Below are 19192 nucleotides of genomic sequence, written 5' to 3'. Positions count from 1 at the left end.
GTGGAGGGAAGGAAATCCTTGTTTCCTTGTGCCCTGTTGGTGGGAATGTAAATTGGTGCAGCCACTATGGAAAACAGTATGAAGCCTCCAAACTTCTTAATTTTATTTATTTATTTATTGCGGTACACGGGCCTCTCACTGTTGCGGCCTCTCCCGTTGCAGAACACAGGCTCCGGACGCGCAGGCTCAGCGGCCATGGCTCACGGGCCTAGCCTCTCCATGGCATGTGGGATCTTCCCGGACCGGGGCACAAACCCATGTCCGCTGCATCAGCAGGTAGACTCTCAACCACTGCGCCACCCCAAACTTCTTAATTTTGAACCAAATTAAAACCATTAGAACTCTCTCTTTGCCTCCAAAAGCACAATAGTTTTTCTGAATAGAGCATGAAGAAATGTATGTTTTGCCTCTTAATTTTTGACATAGCTATTTACCTGAGAAGGAGGTTATTTGCTCTGCCTCAGCCCACCCATGTCTTCACTGCTAACTCAAGAAAGCTGGAAGAAATAAAGATATATAGTAGCCACCTCCTTACCTCTACCAGGTTCCAGGGTTCTCACCTCTATCAGGTTCCAAGTTCCTTCAGGAAATTCAGGACCTGGAAAGAAGAGGGAGCCCCACTTTTGACCACTCCTTTATTTCCTCTCTCCTTCTTGCCACTTTCAGACTTATCTCTCTCAAACCAGAGCTTCCATGTGGATGGGAGATGATAACCTATGAGTTAATTGAACAATGAAACCCTGAATCATAGAGGGAAAAAGGTACTCATAGAGAAGTTAAATAATTGTGGAACTGAGGAACAGAGCAAGTTGGGGGGTGGGGTGTGTGGAATACTTGGTATTCTGTTTTCAAATAGTGGAAATATATGTGTCTGCTTATTGAGATAAGAAGATTACTAATTGGAGAGAAGTAATGAAACTCCAAGTTAACAAAGACAAAAATAGAGTGAATAAAATATCCATTAAGTCAGCAAAAAGAAAGAAGATAAAGAAGAAACCACATAGGAGAATAAATAATAATCATATTAAATGGAAAGATTAATAGCAAGTGTGTTCGTCATTACACTAAATATAAATGGACCGAATGTTCCATTAAATGACAGAGATTGTCAAATAATATTTTAAGAGAAAGCTCAATATATGCTACATGTAAGAAACAATTAGAACAAAGAAATAAAGAATGGTTGATGGTAGAGAATGGGCACCTGTGGTAGTAGTGATAATCTAGCTGAATTTTAATTTCTTAAGAGTTATTTCTGTTCATATGCCATAGATTTAAAGGAATACAACCATACTATCTGGTTTGTAGATTTTTCTAAACTATATGTTTCATATTTTGCGTTAATTTATTTATTCTTTTAGTCAACAAATAAATAGTGACTTCTGCCATTCAGTGACAAAACTGCATATTGTGGCTAATCAAGGACTTTATTTTGTCAGTATAGAAGATACTTGTGATTGGTCAGGTTCTCAAATCACTGCAACTTTTCCTCCTTGTCTGCTACTCTGGCTGATAGGTGGAGCTGCAATCTATTTGTTGCAGTTGATGTGAATTTTTATGTGGCATTCCCATTGCCTATTCTTTTTTGCACTAGCCATCCTCAAAAATTTTATATTAAACATAAGTTAAGAGTCTGAAATGCATTTTGAATGAGAAGGGGCATTATTAATTCAGTAATTAAAATTCTAGATTATTTGCTAGTTGCTTTCTTTATATCATTTTTAACTTTAGGACTATAATTTCCTTTTGGTATTATTTAGCCATTGTTCTTTGCTGAATTGCCATATGGGTGTGCCAGCAGTAAAGTTTCCAAAAGGATCTTATTGTGCTTCAACTTCGTCTGGGGTCTAGTTGGAAATGCAGATGCTTAGGCCCCAAAACTTCTGAATCATAATCTGCATTTTAATTGGATTCTCAGCTGATTTGTTCACACATGAAATTTGAGAGACACTTTTCTAGGAGATTTTTTTTTTGGCTGATATATTTATTCTTCAACTAAACTTATCGTTTGTTACACAAAATATAATGCGCAGAAAGGTCTTTATTCAATATTCCCATTTTATTTTATCTGTAGGAGTCTTGAGATTTAATAGAGTGTTCAGTCACAAGAATTGTCTTATCCTAAATTTTCTGGTACAATTATCTCTTTATTTACATTACTAAAGTTATTTTAATTTTTTCTCGGTTTCAGTGGCTTAGATATGTGCATGGTTAACACTTATAAACATCTTCAGAACCTTTTTGGAAGTTGGCATAAATTACAAATAGAAAATTCAAAAATGTGTCTTTTCTGATAAGAGAATTTAAAAGTATGTTGGGAAGTGACAATACTTTAGCTTCAATTCAGTTGAACTACTTTGGGCACAAAGACAGAAAGGAATTTTTGTTCCAGCAAATGCACAGCAGGAACAGCTGAAACCTAGAGAGAGATAATGCACTAAGTATAGCAGTTAAGTGATAAAGACTTTGATTCCTAAAGTGGCAAGCTCTAAGCCTCAAAGCTGTGGGAGCAGCTTAAGGCAGCAACTAGAAATGGCATGGATCTCCTGGAGTTATGAAGATGCCTTTGGGTACCATCAGAGAGGAGGCCGAGTGAGGTATATCCTAAAGGGACAGATAATTATGATTGGTGACAGTTGATTGTAAATCATTCAAAGTACCATATTGTACTAAGAAACTAAATCCAAAGATCTTTTTGAAATTACTTCCTGTTTCCCTATAATGTTGTGCACTCCTGGATGCTCCTGTTTTTTCCCGTTTTACTTTGCAGACCTGACTTACATGGTCCAGACTTGCCTCCTTGACCTGACCCTTTGAAGACTGCATTTTTTTCCTTAACTACTTAAATGTCTTGCTTCAATTTTCACTTCCAGAGAAGTGACTGAAAAATACATTTCAAGTCCAGACATCCAGATCCCAAAACAAGAATATCCTGGCTACACCTAAAATTCAAACAAAAAACAAACAAACATAATGCTTAGTCCTACATACAAGACTTCTAACTTGTGTTCTATAGGGTAATCTGGTTCTTTTAGGGTTGCCTCAGGAGCCCCCAGAGAGGACAAGGGGATCGAGCTGCTGAGATTTTTGGAGGCGCTCTCTCATCAATTTTATATATTGGTGTTTTATGTAGGTTTCATTTGATAAAATAATAGTAATAATAACCATAAAAATAATAAGCTGCTCTAAAATTTACATTACTGATGTTACAGAAATAAAAAAGACTATAAAAGAATACAATGAACAATTTTATGTTAACAAGTGAGTTAACATAGGTCAAAAGACAAAATCCTAGAAACACACAAACTAATGAAAATGACTCAAGAAGAAATAGAAGATTGAATTCGTAAATTTAAAACTCCCCACAGAGAAAAGCCAGGGCCAGATGATCTCACTGGTGAATTCTACCAAATGTTTAAAAGGAGAATTAACACCAATTCTTTACCAACTCATAGAAAAACAGAAATGGAGAGAACACTGTCCAGCTCTTTCTATGAGGTCAGTATTATCCTGACACCAAAACCAGACAAAGGCATAACAAGAAAACTATGGACTGATACCTATTATGAATATAGACACAAATATTCTCCACAAAATACTAGCAGCTGAATCCAAAAACATATAAAAATGATCACACATCATGACCGAGTGAGATTTGTCTCAGAATTGCAAGATTCATTTAACATCTAAAAAATCAGCTAATGTAGTACACCTTATCAAAACAGTGTACCATACAAAATACACATGATTATCTCAATAAACACAGAAAAAACATTTCAAGTCCAACATCCCTTCAGGATAAACACTTAACAAAGTAGGAATACAAGGGAAAGCCCTCAATCTGATAAAGGGTATCTATGAAATAACACATGTAACATTAAACTTAATTGTGAAAAACTAAATGTTTTCTCCCTAAGATCAGGAACAAAACAAGAATGTCCACTTCTATTCAACATTGTATGAGAAGTTCTGGCAAGGACAATTCTGCAAGAAAAAAAAGATATCCAATTGTAAAGGAAGAATTATCGCTGTGTACAGCTGACATGATCTTTATATAGAAAATCATAAGACAAGCTATTATATCTAATAAGTGAGTTAAGCAAGGTTGCAGGACACAAGGCCAATACACACCAAAAATTGTATTTCTATACACTCACAGTGAAAAATCTGAGATGAAATTAGGAAAACAATCCATTCACAATAAGATCAAAAATAACAAAACACTCAGAAACAAATTTAACAAAAGTGCAAAATTTGTACTGTGAAAACTACAAAACATAGTTGAAATAAATGAAGGAAGACCTAAATAATTGGGAAGATAGCCCATGGTCATGTATCAGAAGACTTAATATTGTTAAGATGGCAATACTCTCCGAATTGACCTACTGCTTCAAAATAATCTCTGTCAAAATTCCAGATGTCTTTTTTGCAGAAACTTCTTTTTGCAGAAGTTAACAAGGTAATCTTAAAATTCCTATGGAATTTCAAGGGGACCCAGAATAGCCAAAACAATATTGGAAAAGGAAAGCGTATTTGAAGGACTCATTCTTTCCTATTTCAAGATGTACTAGAAAACTAAAGTAGTCAAGACAATAAACAAATGAAGACAAACAAATAGATTAATGCGAGTACATTTTTGAGACCTTGGGTTAGGCAAGAGTTTCTAGATATGACACACACAAATCCATTTCTACTATTTTCTCAAGGCCCAAATCTTCATTTCTTATCTCTATCATCCTGTTGGCACTTAAGCTGTATAGTCTAGAGTTGGGAAATGTCTTACGTTTATACGCCAGACTCCTTAACTCAGTGGTTCTCATCCTTGAACATTGGGATCATTGAGAAACTTCAAAAAAATACTCCTTAGGTCTCACACTCAGAGCATCTGGTTTCGTCGGTGTGGGGCACACACTGGGCCTCAAAATATTCTAAAAGTTCTCCAGGTGATTTTAATATGCAGTCAAGTTTGAGAAACTTATCCTAAGTGAATAGAAAATTCTATATGACTAAGGCTTGCTTTATCACATCCCCAGCACTTAGTACAGTACCTAAAATGAAAAAGATGCTTAGTTAATCATTGCTGAGCAAGAATTCTTTTATTACAATTCTTTATCCTATGTTATTCCTACATTTATTTCTCAAAGAAATAAAAATCAGATTTAAAGTTTTGAAAAAAAATTATGTTGACATAAAATTAGGTCAGATATTTTGGCCTTGTATTGCTTTCCTGAATCCATTAATAGGAAGAGCTGAACAGCCACAGTTCTGTCCACACTGGAGGTACCACTGGACATTGGTTACATGATCCAGATTGGAGATATCATCATTGCTACTGGACATGAGTGGCTTAGAGGTCATGCCTGACTCTGTAAACTCCCCACCACCACCACCATGCTATGCAATATAGAAATAGGAACACACAGAAATAACACTTGTCTTTGAAGAGCTTGCAGTCTAGTAAAAGAGATAGAACTCAATGAGCCGGCTATCTGGTGCCATTCCATTTCAGAAATGATATACTTAACACTAGAAATGTTTTTAAATATCAGGAATGAAAACAGATGCCCAGTATCATCACAGTTGCTTTGACAATAAATGGAGGTCATGACCAGCATGTTGAACAAGAAAACAGAAATTAGAAGAATAAAGTTTAGAAAGCATTAACTAAAACTGTCATTATTTACAAATGATGTGACCTTTTTATGTAGAAAACCAAGACAATCTCCAAGTAAATTATTAGAAATAATAGACTAGTTTATTAATATGCAAAAGGAAATTGCCTTACTATGCCCTAGCCACAAATAATCAGAAAATATAACTGCACAAAGGACATTATTTACTGTAGTATCAGAGATTATCAATAGCCTTGAAATAAATATAAAAAATAGTTTCACTTGAACAGGTAAATCATTAAAACTGTAAGAGGCATTAGTGATCTAAATAAATAGAGATTAGATTTATATTCAAGGTTAGGGAGACAGAATTTTAAAGATATCAATTCTCCCTTAAGTGTGCTTTAGATTCAGTGAAATTCTAATTAAAATCTCTAATAGGAATTTTCATGGAACTTTATAAGCAAATTCTAAAATTTCCATGGAGGAATAAAGAGCCAGGGAAACTGAAGATTTTTGTTCTACCAAATATTAAGGCTTACGAATTTATATTAATTAAAGCCCTGTACCTCTATGCAAGGATAAACAAATAGGCCCAAAGAATAAAATAGAGATCTCAGAAACAGACCTGTATATAAATAGATAGATGATAGATAGATGGAAAACTATTTTCTTCCATAAAGCATACAGCATCAATTACTAAATGAGGGCTTAAACGAGGTACTCAGTGGAGTAAGTGCATAGTAGCCCTGATGTGAAACAGTAGATTAGATAACTTGAAATTAACTGGGATTTGATTAAATAGTAGGTAGTATCAGGCAACTGAAAACTTAGTGGTGAGGTTTAAACAAGCATAAAGAAATCAACTATAGGGGCTGAGATTTACACATTGACTTTGTATTGAACTCTGAATTGTCCTCTCAGAGAGCAGCTGTTTTCATTGAGTCTGAAGTCTTTTGGGGGGTTGTTCCAGAGTGTTCTGTTTTCTTAGGTGACCCCACTCTGCAATTCTCTTTTACTTTTATCAGGTTAAATTAAACTGAAGGCAGAGAGCCATCTTCAAGCTCATAACATCTATTGTTATTTTAATCAAAAAGGAGCACTACTGCTTTAAGATTTGCTCCTGTATCCATGGAAGTGTTCATATCCTCAGAGAATACGGTGGATTTAGCTAGATTTGGACAGGGAACAGCTCATTTCCTCTTCACTTAAACACCAGTCCTCTGGAAACTTTGTCTTCCCTGAGAAGGCAGAATGGATCTAACTCAAAGTCAGAGCCTCCACCATTAACCCACAGTGATATTTACATTAAAAAATATTTACCCTACAACTGTCATTGCCTTAGCACCCCTACTCTTCCACTAGGAGGCTCTCTTATTTGTAACTCTTGACAAAAAAACTTGTTTTCAAGATTCAAATCCATGTTTGGGTAGGGTGAGGATTTTCCATCATCAGTCTAGCCCATGAAACTAATTACTGTCTAATACATCAACATATATAAAATATCCCTTTCCAAGCCATGTACTCTCCTACTATCAAGTAAGTAGCTAACTACTATTGCTGATGGTCTGAATGGTGTCTATGCCTATGAAATACTTTAGATTAAGATATGTATGTACTCAGATGTAGACAACTAGAGAAAAGGGAATATTTTAAATGTCACTTAGTCTTAAATTTCCCATAATCAGGAACAAAGGTGGAAACTACAAATGTCACAACACATTGTACTATAATTGGTTGTAATAAGTGATTACTATGCATTTACTAAGAGTTTAGTTGAATGTTAATATAAAAATTGCCTTTAAATGAACAACATAATTCAAAATTCATAAACCAGTCATCACAGATACAAATCAATCATAGCTAAATGCTTTAAGATCCTCGTGTCTGTGTGTGTGTGTATGTCTGAATTTTTTGTATACATAAAAATGAAGAACGAAGTAATATGGGCCTTAAGTACAATTATCATTTTGATATGCTTCTCTGTGTTTTCTAATTTTTCAATAATTACTTTGTGCTACCTTGTAGTCAGAGATCAAATCAATTATAATTTTCAAATATCTTCAACATTTTCAATAGTACATTTGGCATTTTCTTCCGTATTACTTCTTTATGTCTCTACTTGCTTTCTTTATATGTTGAAAAGGCTCTATATTGAGGTGTCTGGATGTAGCTGGAGACTTTGTATTACTGCTCTCCTGTAATATGCTCTATTTCGAACAGATCAAGATCATACGTGCCTTCAAGTCCCAAGCTCAAACCATTTCTATCAAACTAGTCAACATGAATAGAGTTTCTTACAAGCCCAGTGATTTAAACTAGAAGTACATTGACTTCATTACATTCTGAATACTAATATACTTTGGCTTTTCTTATTCTCTCTTGGCCCCAAAACAGAGGTTTTGACTAGGATGAAAATAGGGAGATTTTGATAATTTCTTTCTGATTTATTCAGTGCTCTATAGAGAGAATGATCGTAGTTCTCAATGGTTGCATAAATGAAGTTATCATCCTCATTGACTCAAATATACAGGCTCAAGACAGAATAACTTTAGAGTTAGGGAGAATTTTGGCTTTTTACAAAATTTCTTTTTTCTCACTTTAATTCTGTATATGAATAAGAAGCCAAACTGAATGTATTAATTTAATAAGAATTATTTAGTGAAACTATTTTCTTTCTCAAATATTTTTTTTGGATAGTAATGATTTTGTTATGATCTATCTTGCATGTAGATTCACTTTATTACAGTACATTCACCAGTTGGTCACTCTTTTTATTTAACAAGCTAAAAATAAAAGACGAGGCAATGATTGTGATTGCATTGAATTCCAGCTCCCTGGGTAGAGACTAAGCAGTTTGAATTGACATTTGTGTCACTGTCAAAAACCAACTGCTTGCCACGTCCATTGGTGTTAAACACAACATCTGGTTCAGTATAATTAGGTTTTCAAGTAAGTTGATGAGAAAATGAGCCGTATGCACTTATCCAAATGGAGAAGCATGAAGAATTTTCTTTTGATTGACATAGATATATGAGATGGGTTTGAAAAGATAGTGATTCAGGTCTTGAAGTCACACTTGACATCAAACATGACTGTTGGGTTTCACTTAGGAAGGGGAATAGATCCCATTTTCTTTCATTACCAAACACATGGTTGATGATGACATTTCTTGTATGAAGTGCAATGGGAGGAGATCTCCTGTGGTTGTTCTCTAATTGAGAGTTTGTCCCAGAAATAAAGAGGAGTTGAGCTTGATGGTTTCATGATGGTGAGTGCAAAAGCATCGACATTGTCATGGGCAGGGCTGTAGATGTAACTGGATCACTGGATTTCACTCTGTGAAAGAGTGGAAGTCATTTCTGGAGTTGAGAGATTTCAGCCAGCTGGGTGGAATGGAGTTAGGTGACCTGGCCCTTGCTTCTGCTTCTTGTCAGGATCTGACTACTATCTCTACACACTACACTGGAATAATCTGTTGCTGGGAAGGTTGCTTGTCCCTCAGAGTAGCCGTATTATTGGGCCTTTGGCTAATGGCTTCAGAAGCTTTTAAAAGAAGAGTGCTGGAAGAGTGAGGAAGTTTAACATTTAAATAATTCCAATTTTAAGAACGGGATCACTAGAGACAGTGATTTTAGCTTAGGGAAACCTTGGCTGGTCTTCTTTTACAAATTCAGCTCCTAATTTTGGCTTCATTTAGCCATCACAGACATCAACCTACTTGTCCCCATGAAGAAGAAGCAGCAGAGAATCTGTCACACAGGTCCTCTTACAAGACAAGACAAACCTCATGACTCTAAAAGAAGTAGTTCCGTTTTCTTTTAGAAAGAATGGCTATTTTATCTCTTCTTTTATAGGCTTACACAGATGTGGAGCCTATTTAACTTGTAGTTTTATTCAGGGCTTTACCTGTTTTAAAAACAATAATATGTGGGCTTCCCTGGTGGCGCAGTGGTTGAGAGTCCGCCTGCCGATGCAGGGGACACGGGTTCGTGCCCCGGTCCGGGAAGATCCCACATGCCGCGGAGCGGCTGGGCCCGTGAGCCATGGCCGCTGAGCCTGCGCGTCCGGAGCCTGTGCTCCGCAACAGGAGAGGCCACAACAGTGAGAGGCCCGCGTACCGCAAAAAAAAAAAAAAAAAAAACCCAATAATATGTACTTGAGTTAAACAGACCTAATCTCAAGTTCTAGTTGTGCCCCTGTCGAGTTATGTGGATTTGGGAAATTAACTTATTCAGTTTTAATGTGTCTGTATCTGTAAACCAAGGATAATAGTATTTCTTCTACCCAACTAATAGTTGTCGTGAAGACTGAATGAGAAAAGAATACACAAAAGGACTTTTTATATGTTAGCATTCCATGTAAATGTTACTACTCTTTAAAATCAAGTTATGGGTTTGAAATATCAAGTAAATAATATTAGATATTCTTTAATTTGACTAGCAAAAAAATGAGCATAATAAGTATAGCGGGACTTACCATCCATGTTTTTCAAGTGAGGAGATAGAGCTTCATTTAAATTAAATGAATTAAGGAAAGGTCACACAACTGGTACCATGGAAGGAATAAAACTCACATTTTAGTATAATTTAAATTGGCATTTGATGAAGTCTTACAGGAGAATCTATACTGAAAATTAAGTATCATGAAACATAAGGCAATTTATCTATGTGACTTCATAGCGAAGTATAAAATTCTATCCAATGAATGTTGTTTGCATATCAGTGTTAGTTTCAGAACAGGTCCCTAGTTGTGTTTTGTTCTGTACTTGGTTCTTATGCTTTGGACTACATTTATTAGTGGTTCAGATAAAGCCCAGAAAAAAACTTAAAACACTGGAGAATAATAGCTGAACAGAATAGTTTTAAGATTTAGAATCAGAAGTCTCAGCATCATCAGTAGGAAATAATGTGCCCAAACTGATTAGATGATATTTAAGAGAGGGACTTCTCTGGTGGCGCAGTGGTTCAGAATCCGCCTGCCAATGCGAGGGACACAGGTTCGATCCCTGGTCTGGGAAGATCCCACATGCTGCGGAGCAACTAAGCCCATGCGCCACAACTACTGAGCCTGTGCTCTAGAGCCTGCGAGCCACAGCTACTGAGCCCACATGCCATAACTACTGAAGCCCACGTGCCTAGAGCCCATGCTCTGCAACAAGAGAAGCCAGCGCAATGAGAAGCCCGCACACCACAACAAAGAGTAGCCTCCACTCGCCACAACTAGAGAAAGCCCACATGTAGCAATGAAGACCCAACACAGCCAAAAATAAATAAATAAATAAATTTATTTTAAAAAGATGATATTTTAAGAGAATAAGTATACTATTACACTCTAAAATTTGAAAAATAAACCAAGTAGGAAGAAGATAGAGCAGTTTTTATGAGTCACTTAATTTGATGACGAAATCAATACATCAGTGGTGTGATTCAGACGCTGTAACGCCTTGAATACAATCTGAGGTAGTGACTGAACAAGAAGCAGTTAAGGGTACCACTCTCTCTGGTAGACCCGTCCTGGAGAGGAAACCTTATATAGTGGTTAAGGACATAGACTCTAGAACCAGACTGCCTGGCTAAACCCCAGCTGTGTGACTGTCTTCTAGTTGTGTGACTTTGGGAAAGTTACTTAATTGTCTTGTGCCTTAGATTCCTCAACTGTAAGATGGAGTTAACAATAGTACCTGGCTTAGGGAGTTATTATGAGATTTAATAGCCCAGGTGCTCAAAATGGGGCCTGGCACAAAGTCAGTTAACCATTATGATTACCCCTGTTAACTCTGAATCACAAACTAATAAAGGCACTTTCAATCTGGAATGTTTCCAGGGGAGGGAAGTAGTTATCAGTGTTATTAAACTGATTGAACATATATTAAACTTTCAACCATGAGCTAATGCATTTCTGTTTAATTTTTTCAAAAACCCTGGGAATTAGGTACTGTTGTTTTTGTAATGTATATGCAAACAATATAACTCACAGCAAAAATTGTGAGTTAGAAATGTTATATAATACAACTGATATGTGATAGATATTTGCTTGACTTTGAAATAACTTTACCCGTGAAGTAATGCTCATTTGAGGATCAGCTGACACAACTGAGGAAGTTTAACCTGGCCCAGCAGGGACCAAGTAGAAGCATATTGTCCCCTAACATTTGAAGGACTATCAAGTAGAACAGGGATTTTACCCTGCCCAGCTGATAATATAGTCCTACACGAAGATTCCAGGACAGGGCTCTAGTACGCCTCCTTATCTGCTCAGGCCTGGGTTTACCGCATTAACCTCTTATCTGAACTTCATACCACTAAGCTTTTCTTAGTACAATTCATCCTGCATCCTGTTATGAGATTAATCTTCCAAAAATACTACCACTGTTATATCAGCCTCCAGCTGAAAACCCTTCAGTGCTTCCTCCATGGTAGGCAGGATAAAATCCAGATACCTTAACTTGGCATTCAGAAGATTTTATGACCTGCTTGCAACCAATATCTAGAATCATTAACTTGTTGCACCAAAAGGGGCCTCAGACATAATGTCTTGTCCCTTCATCATCAAATGAGGAAAATTAAGCTCTAAACAGGTACATGATCTATCAAGAACTACAGCTAGTTAAGAGAAGAGGGTGAGTGAATATCCAGGTCTGTATACTACTATTGCAAATAAGACATTCAAAACGACAATGACTGAAGCAAAGGAAACCACCTTGTCCTGGACAGTATGGTAGGTTTTCCACATACATTTCTTCCCATGCACCCGAGAGAGGTTTTTCTTCGACCTCCCCCCACCCCCAATTTTAAAAACTTTATTTTTTATAGCAGTTTTAGGTTCACAGTAAAATTGAGAGGAAGATACAGAGATTCCCCTTATGTTCCCTGCTTCCTCACATGCATAGTTTCCCTTATTACCAACATCCCTCTCAGGAGTCTTCCACTATTTGCAATTGATGAACCTACACTGACTCATCATAACCACTGAAAGTCTGTAGTTTATATTAGGATATTAGGGTTCATACTTGTACATTTTATAGGTTTGGACAAGCAAATAATGATATGGATATATCATTATCGTATCTTACAGAGTATTTTCACTGCTCAAATATCCTCTGTGCTCTAACTATCCATCCCTCCACTCCCACCCCTGGAAACCACTGATGTTTTTACTGTCTCCATAGTTTTGCCTTCTCTAGAATGTCATATGGTTGGAATCACGTAGCATATAGTCTCTTCAGATTAGCTTCTTTCACTGAGTAATGGGCATTTAAGTGTCCTCTGTGTTTTTTCATGGCTTGAAATGTTTGTCTTTTTACAACCTGTCATTAGTGTCTTCCTCTAGTTTTCTTTGACTGATTTGATGAAAACATATAATGTAACTCCAGGAAAAGTCAAGTGAAATGCCATGCTGTAGTCACTGAGATTTTTGTGCTTTTATTTTGTTTTTATTTTTCATTTGTTGTTGATAATTATGAGCCCAGTGTAAGGTATCCTAGTAGTAGTGAATGCTTCTGCATAGTCGCCAAAGTACATTCCTGCAGGTTCTGGAGTCAAATAGTCCAGGCTTAACACCTTGGCTCAGTCCGTTTCTAGCTGTGTGTCTTTGGGCTAATAAGTACACCTTTCTAAGCCTCCATTTCCTAGGCCTAACGGAGACCAGTTTATCTTACTTTTTGATACTTGTGAGGTTTTATTGAAATAATGAATTGAAAATACTTGTTCAGCCTTTAGAGTTTGAGCTGAAACTCGGGGTTGGGGGGCGGGTACAAGGAGTCTCAGTCTTTCAGACATCTAGTATAGTTCTTCACACATTAACCAGTAGGACAAAGACGTTAAACATGCAGTATATACGGTCTGCTGCATTTCGCTCATTGGGAATGAGTGTCATCTCGCTAAAGGTCCCCAACTTCTGATGGAGCTGGATCCTTTCACAAGAAGGCCCCCATCCAAGCAAACCACAGCCAGTGTTTTCTTCACTTCTGATTTGTGCAATGGGAAAAGCAGGCTTTTGTGTCCTGGCAACTTCCAGAAGCTCATGCTTCTCCATCCCTTAGGAAGCGCTTCTGACCACCGTCCTGGAGGACCAGCGTCAGTCCTATTGCTAACACCCAATGACAGACAGGGCCCCCCTGCAGGACTGTTTTCAAGGTGCCTATTTTGAAAGATAAAACATATATTTTTTTTTTTCTGGGAAGCCCAAAGTGCTGCTCTCTCATTCTCTCAGCACTCGCCTCCTTTTTCTGTGATGTCTGGCATTTTTGGTTCTCTTGTCGCTTTACCCTTTGATCTAACACATCACTCCTTGACAGAGGCTCACCTTCACTGTCGAGGAAGAATAACCCCAGGGCAGGACTTTGCTTGTCATCCTCCATGGTGAAGAGGAATGCAGAGAAATATTTTAGCTTTTCCCAAATCTCTTTATCCTCTTTGATTTTTCTCATGCTTTGCTGGTTTGCAGGCACTCACTGGGGCGGCCACAGACAATGCATCGGAGAAATTTTTTCATTTGGTTCTTTTCTTCTCCTTTTTTCTCTTTGTCCTTCACGTCATTGACTAACCTCTTACTGTCAGAGTCTTCATTCCATAATAGGAGATGCAGTGTATTCACATTTCCATTTTAATCACAGCCTCTGAGGGTTGGAAGGGAACTTGGAGGTCACCAAGCCCAGCTCACTTAGGAGCTCTGTCTTCAGCTCCTGTAACAGACAGCGTTTTAGCCTTTCTGTGGACACTTGCAGTAGAGGGAAGTGCCCTGTTTTGCAGTGCAGCCCATCCCATTACAGGAGCACACCTGACATCAGGGATCTTTCTTTTAACGGTCATCTGTCTCCTAGTGACACTCAGCCATTACTAAGGTTGTCTCTAGTGCTGTGCAGAATAAATTTGTTACATGTTAGACATTTTATCTCTTCTCTTGTCCTCCTTTTATTCTATCTATGCCTTTGATTATTCCTGATACAGTGTTTTCTTCCTCATTTGTTTCTTTAGTTTTTGGTGGAAACAATTTAGCTTACAACTGCTGTTTGCTCCCCAAAATTGAAAACAAAAACACATTAGGAACATAACTTTCTGTCACCAGAATATTTAGTCCCTTTTTATTAAATTATATATATATAGAGAGAGAGTTCCTTTGCATAATTCTCTAATTATGCTAATTTATGCATCTATGATGCATACTCTTCCTGTTAGGCTGGTAATAGATGCCAAACTAATATTTCATTGACCAAAAATCTGTCCCTGAATCGGTGATTCCTTAACTTGGTATTATCTTCTGGGAACATTTTAGGGCAAGATAAAAAGAGGTTCTTGCAAACACCAAAAAAAACGGCGACAAGAACCAACAAGCTTTTCAAGGTAGGATCATGTTTTAAATTGATATAGTGTCAGGTGTTCTCATAGGAGCTCAGCAGGAGAATGGAACAGAAATTAAGATGGTCTATAAGCCCACTTACAGAGAATACAAAGTATCTCAAACTAAACATCACAAAAGGAGAGAATGTGCATACTTATGAATACAAACAAACACATGGGCTAATAGACACCACCTTCCTATGTATACAAAAGGGGATATCTGGACACATTCAAACATAAGGACAGAACCAAACTGAAAATCATGCTCAGCTCTGTGGCAGGTAGAAGTACTCTCAGCTGTGGAGTGTGCACTTACCAACCAGAGCCACAGCAATAGGACCAACATGACCCTCCAAATTGGGTTTCTGCATGGAAACAGGTGTCTCTGTCAGCAAGGAATGAAAGACACTGGGAGAGAAGCATCCTCACCTGCCAGGCCCCTGGGAGTTACCTATAGGCCTGGATATACAGGTGTAGATAAGCACAAAGAGAAAAGCTTTAAGAGAAAGATGCATGAGGTGGAAAGTGCCAAAAATGGTGCATGAGTGGCTAGGGAGGGCCGGGTGAGAAAGAGGCCAACTAGAAAAAAAGAGGAATCGTATTAGGAAAAAAAATGAAATCCTCCATCTTATGCTAATCAAATTGTTTGAGTTTCTCATCCCCAGTTATAAACTGGATCAAACCATCATGGTCTCAGAGACAGAGGAAGGATTTGGCCAGTCTTATGTCTAAGGCCAGCAAGCACTTGGAACACCATGAAATTATCAACTATAACAACAGTTTAGAATGATTGTTTTCAGATGTACAGGTGGCTGAGAAAGGAAAAAAATAAAAAGAGACATATTAAATCTAGAAAAAAGTGTGTGGCTCTTCTTAAAAAATTCTTCCATTTTCTTAAAATCTAGGGATGGAAGGAGTATACGAAGGATAGAAATAATGTTACGGATAGAACGTGAAGTTGAGGTAAAAACAATACAGTAATTCAGGTATTTGGGGTTTTTTTTTCTACTTTGATAATAACAAAGGTCAGTGTAGACATGCAGTAAAGTGATTTTTATGGATTTTTATCAACTTAAGTAACAACACAGTCTTCTCCATGGGAATTTATTATAGCTGTGTCATCATTGCTGGTTTGGCTATCTGCCCAGGAGGCTTCCTCAGTTATGTCATGTACCTCTTAACCTGATAGGGATTCCTCCTACCTGGGATTGCTGCTAAGAAGCTCTTCTTTTATTACTATTTCCCCCAATAATATTATTATCCTTTACAGTTTAAAGATCAAGGAACAGAGAGATTAAGGACCTTGAGGAGGTTGGAGTTGATGGGATCTGGTGGTGGGGTTAAATGCAGCTAAGGGAGGTTGCTCTCCACAGTGTCAGGAGAAAAGATGGGGAACAACTAGAGAGAAGTCAGCAGGTGGCAAGGGAGGATGATTAATGCTTTCTCTCTTGATTGCTGCAGTTCCTGATAATGTAGGAGACAAGACAATTGTGAGTTGGGAAAACTTGAGAAGAGTAGTGAAGATTTGAAAGAGCTGTTGAGGGAGTTTGGACGGAGAGATGACTAAGGAGGACACTGGTGAGATTGGGATCTTGTCCTCATCGTGGTTCCGGTCCTCATGGCTGGGTGACTTTTTGCAGCAGCAGGCAATAGTTCACTCTGCTGCTGGAGCATCTGGAATAACACAGCTCACAAGGAGGATTCTGCAGAACAGCAAGGAGCAAGGGATGCAGGTATACCAAGGAGTAAAACAGGGGACTATGGTGTGTTGTCTGGGTGGGGTGTAAATGAGAAGATGAGGTTAGGATTAAAATTATTAACTGGAAGAAAAGTAGAGGACTTAATAGGAGGTATTTCTACAGTTAAGAAGATAGTATATTGGCAGTAAGAAAAGTACTGAGCAAGAATACTAAGTTGTAGTCACAGAGTAAAATAAGATTTCAGAGATGGAATAATTCTGTTACAACAAAGTCACACTTGTGCCAATGGGAAAGGATCACTGAAATGGAGTGGAAGTGAGGGCAAACAGAGTTGAAGATGTCAAGGAGATGTTAGTCTGAGACATTCAGTGGATTAACGGTGTGGACATTTAAATCACCCAAGCAGTTAGTGGGATCAGAAATGCAGGAAAATACCATGAGTCAAGAGCCAGAGTCTCCTGAAAAAGTGATGGGGTGAGCACGGATTTGGCTGAGTGGCCGAGGAGGTAGGATTAAGTTGCAGGAATGTCAAATTGTTTTTATTTGGTGAAGAGGAAAGGGTTTGAACAGTAAAAGGAAGTAAGAACATTCTCCCGCCACAGGCCCTGTGGTGCCCAGAGAGTGAGAAAATGAGCAGTTTCCAATGGATAATCTAGGGAGGCGGCATCCTTGGGGATGGGAAGTAGAGGCACGTCAGTTCACAGTTGCTCCACAGAGGTTCAGAGCAGGAAGCAACCAAGGTGGAATGAAAGAAGGCAGTAACCCGAGGGCCTAGGATTTGGAACAGTGATGAAGGCCATAAAGAACAAATGACAGGATAGCATTAGCCACTTGAAACAATGATCTAAAGATGTGTCTGTGCTCATTCACACAGAGGCACTGGGTGAAGCAAGAGGGCATTTGTTGTCTGTGGCTCATTGCAAAGAAGCCCTATTACAGAAGGTAGAGAAGTCAGAAACGAATATTTATCGCACTGTAGATAAATTATCTCATTTAGTCTTCATAAAAACTCCAGAATGTAGGCACAATTATCCTCATTTTTTAATAGATGAAGACATAGAAACTCAGAGAGGTGAAATACTTCTTCTAAGGTTAGTAATGCCAGCAAGGTCTTAGTACAGAAATCCAAACCCAGGCTTGTCTGAACTTTTGTTCTCTTGTACCAGTTTAGTAGAATTGACATCTAACTCTGGATCCACACTTTCTCTAGTGAGTCAATTAATTTCTAAGTCTGATTCTTTATCTCAAAAATAGAGCCATAATGTCAACTTTGCCTAACACTGACTTTTTAAATGATCAAGTTAGATGTTTGTAGAAACAGTCTGAATTAATCATATAAAACTCTACATACATATATCAATCCGTTCATTTATGAATCTACTCTTTTTTGTACTCTTAAATCCAGGTAAGTATACAGGTAAAAATACAGATAGATAAATTACTCATTTATTCAGACTTTAAATGTAATCTTGTTTCTATAGCATAATACTATACTATGAGGAATGACTAGACACAGAAAGTAGAAATATTTAACTTTAAGATAAGACCGAACTGCTTTCTAGAAGAGAAAGTTTCTCCAGCAGTGTAGAAGGGATCATGTTCATTCATATCGTTCTCACCACTTGGTATTGTAATATTTCTTTGTCGTTGCCCATATCTTCTGGGAGAAAAGTGGTATCTTGTGGTGGTCTTCACTTGCATTACTTTGATTACTAATGAGGCTGAGCGTCTCTTCGTTTATTGATCATGAATGTTTTCCTATTCTGTGAAATGTCTGTTAATATTTTTTGTTCATTTTTCTATTGTGGTTATTGCTCTTTTCTATTAAGATACTCCCATTTTAGAAATGTTGAGTTTGCATCAAGAAGAGGAAGTAAGGTGTACAAAACCCACAGTAACTTGGTAGAAGAGCCTGAACTAGGACTGAACTAATCCAGTGTTTTATGTCATGGCTTCCTTTCCACTGAGACTCCTCCTCTTCAGACAGAGGGGCACCTGGGTGCGGCCATTTGCACAGGATTGTGTGGAATATCCAGCTAGGATGGTTCTTGTTACTTCAGCTTTATTTTTCCAACAGAAATGTAATAAAATGTGCCAGACACATCAATTACAAGGGAACCCTGTCAATTCTGATGATACATGGAATTTGTTGTAAAGCAACCACTAGCACAGAACTCCCAGTCTGGAGAAAGATGAGGGGGGGGGGGGTTCAATGTAGATATGATTTGAAACTTTGCGTAAGATATATGATAGGCATTAGAGGAATGACAGTTGGAGCAGAAAATAATAAAATGGGACTTGCTAGAGAGGCTGGCTGGCTGATCAGATTTAGATTTTATTACTGCACCTTCCTTCGCCTTCGTTTCATGGTATTTATAACATGCTTGATAACTCGTCATTCTTCCACCTTTGATTGCATATGAGAAAAGAGGGAGTAGGGGATTGGCATGTGAGAAGACAGGGGGAAGTGATTTTCTGTCATTTCTAATGATATCCTCAAATAATAACTTGAGATCTAGAAGGGAAGAATACTGCACAA

This window comes from Aethalodelphis obliquidens, unplaced genomic scaffold (assembly GCF_003676395.1).
Source record: "Aethalodelphis obliquidens isolate GAN/ISIS:26980383/991018 unplaced genomic scaffold, ASM367639v1 scaffold5, whole genome shotgun sequence".
Lineage (NCBI taxonomy): Eukaryota > Metazoa > Chordata > Mammalia > Artiodactyla > Delphinidae > Aethalodelphis > Aethalodelphis obliquidens.
This window is presented reverse-complemented; position numbering follows the sequence as displayed.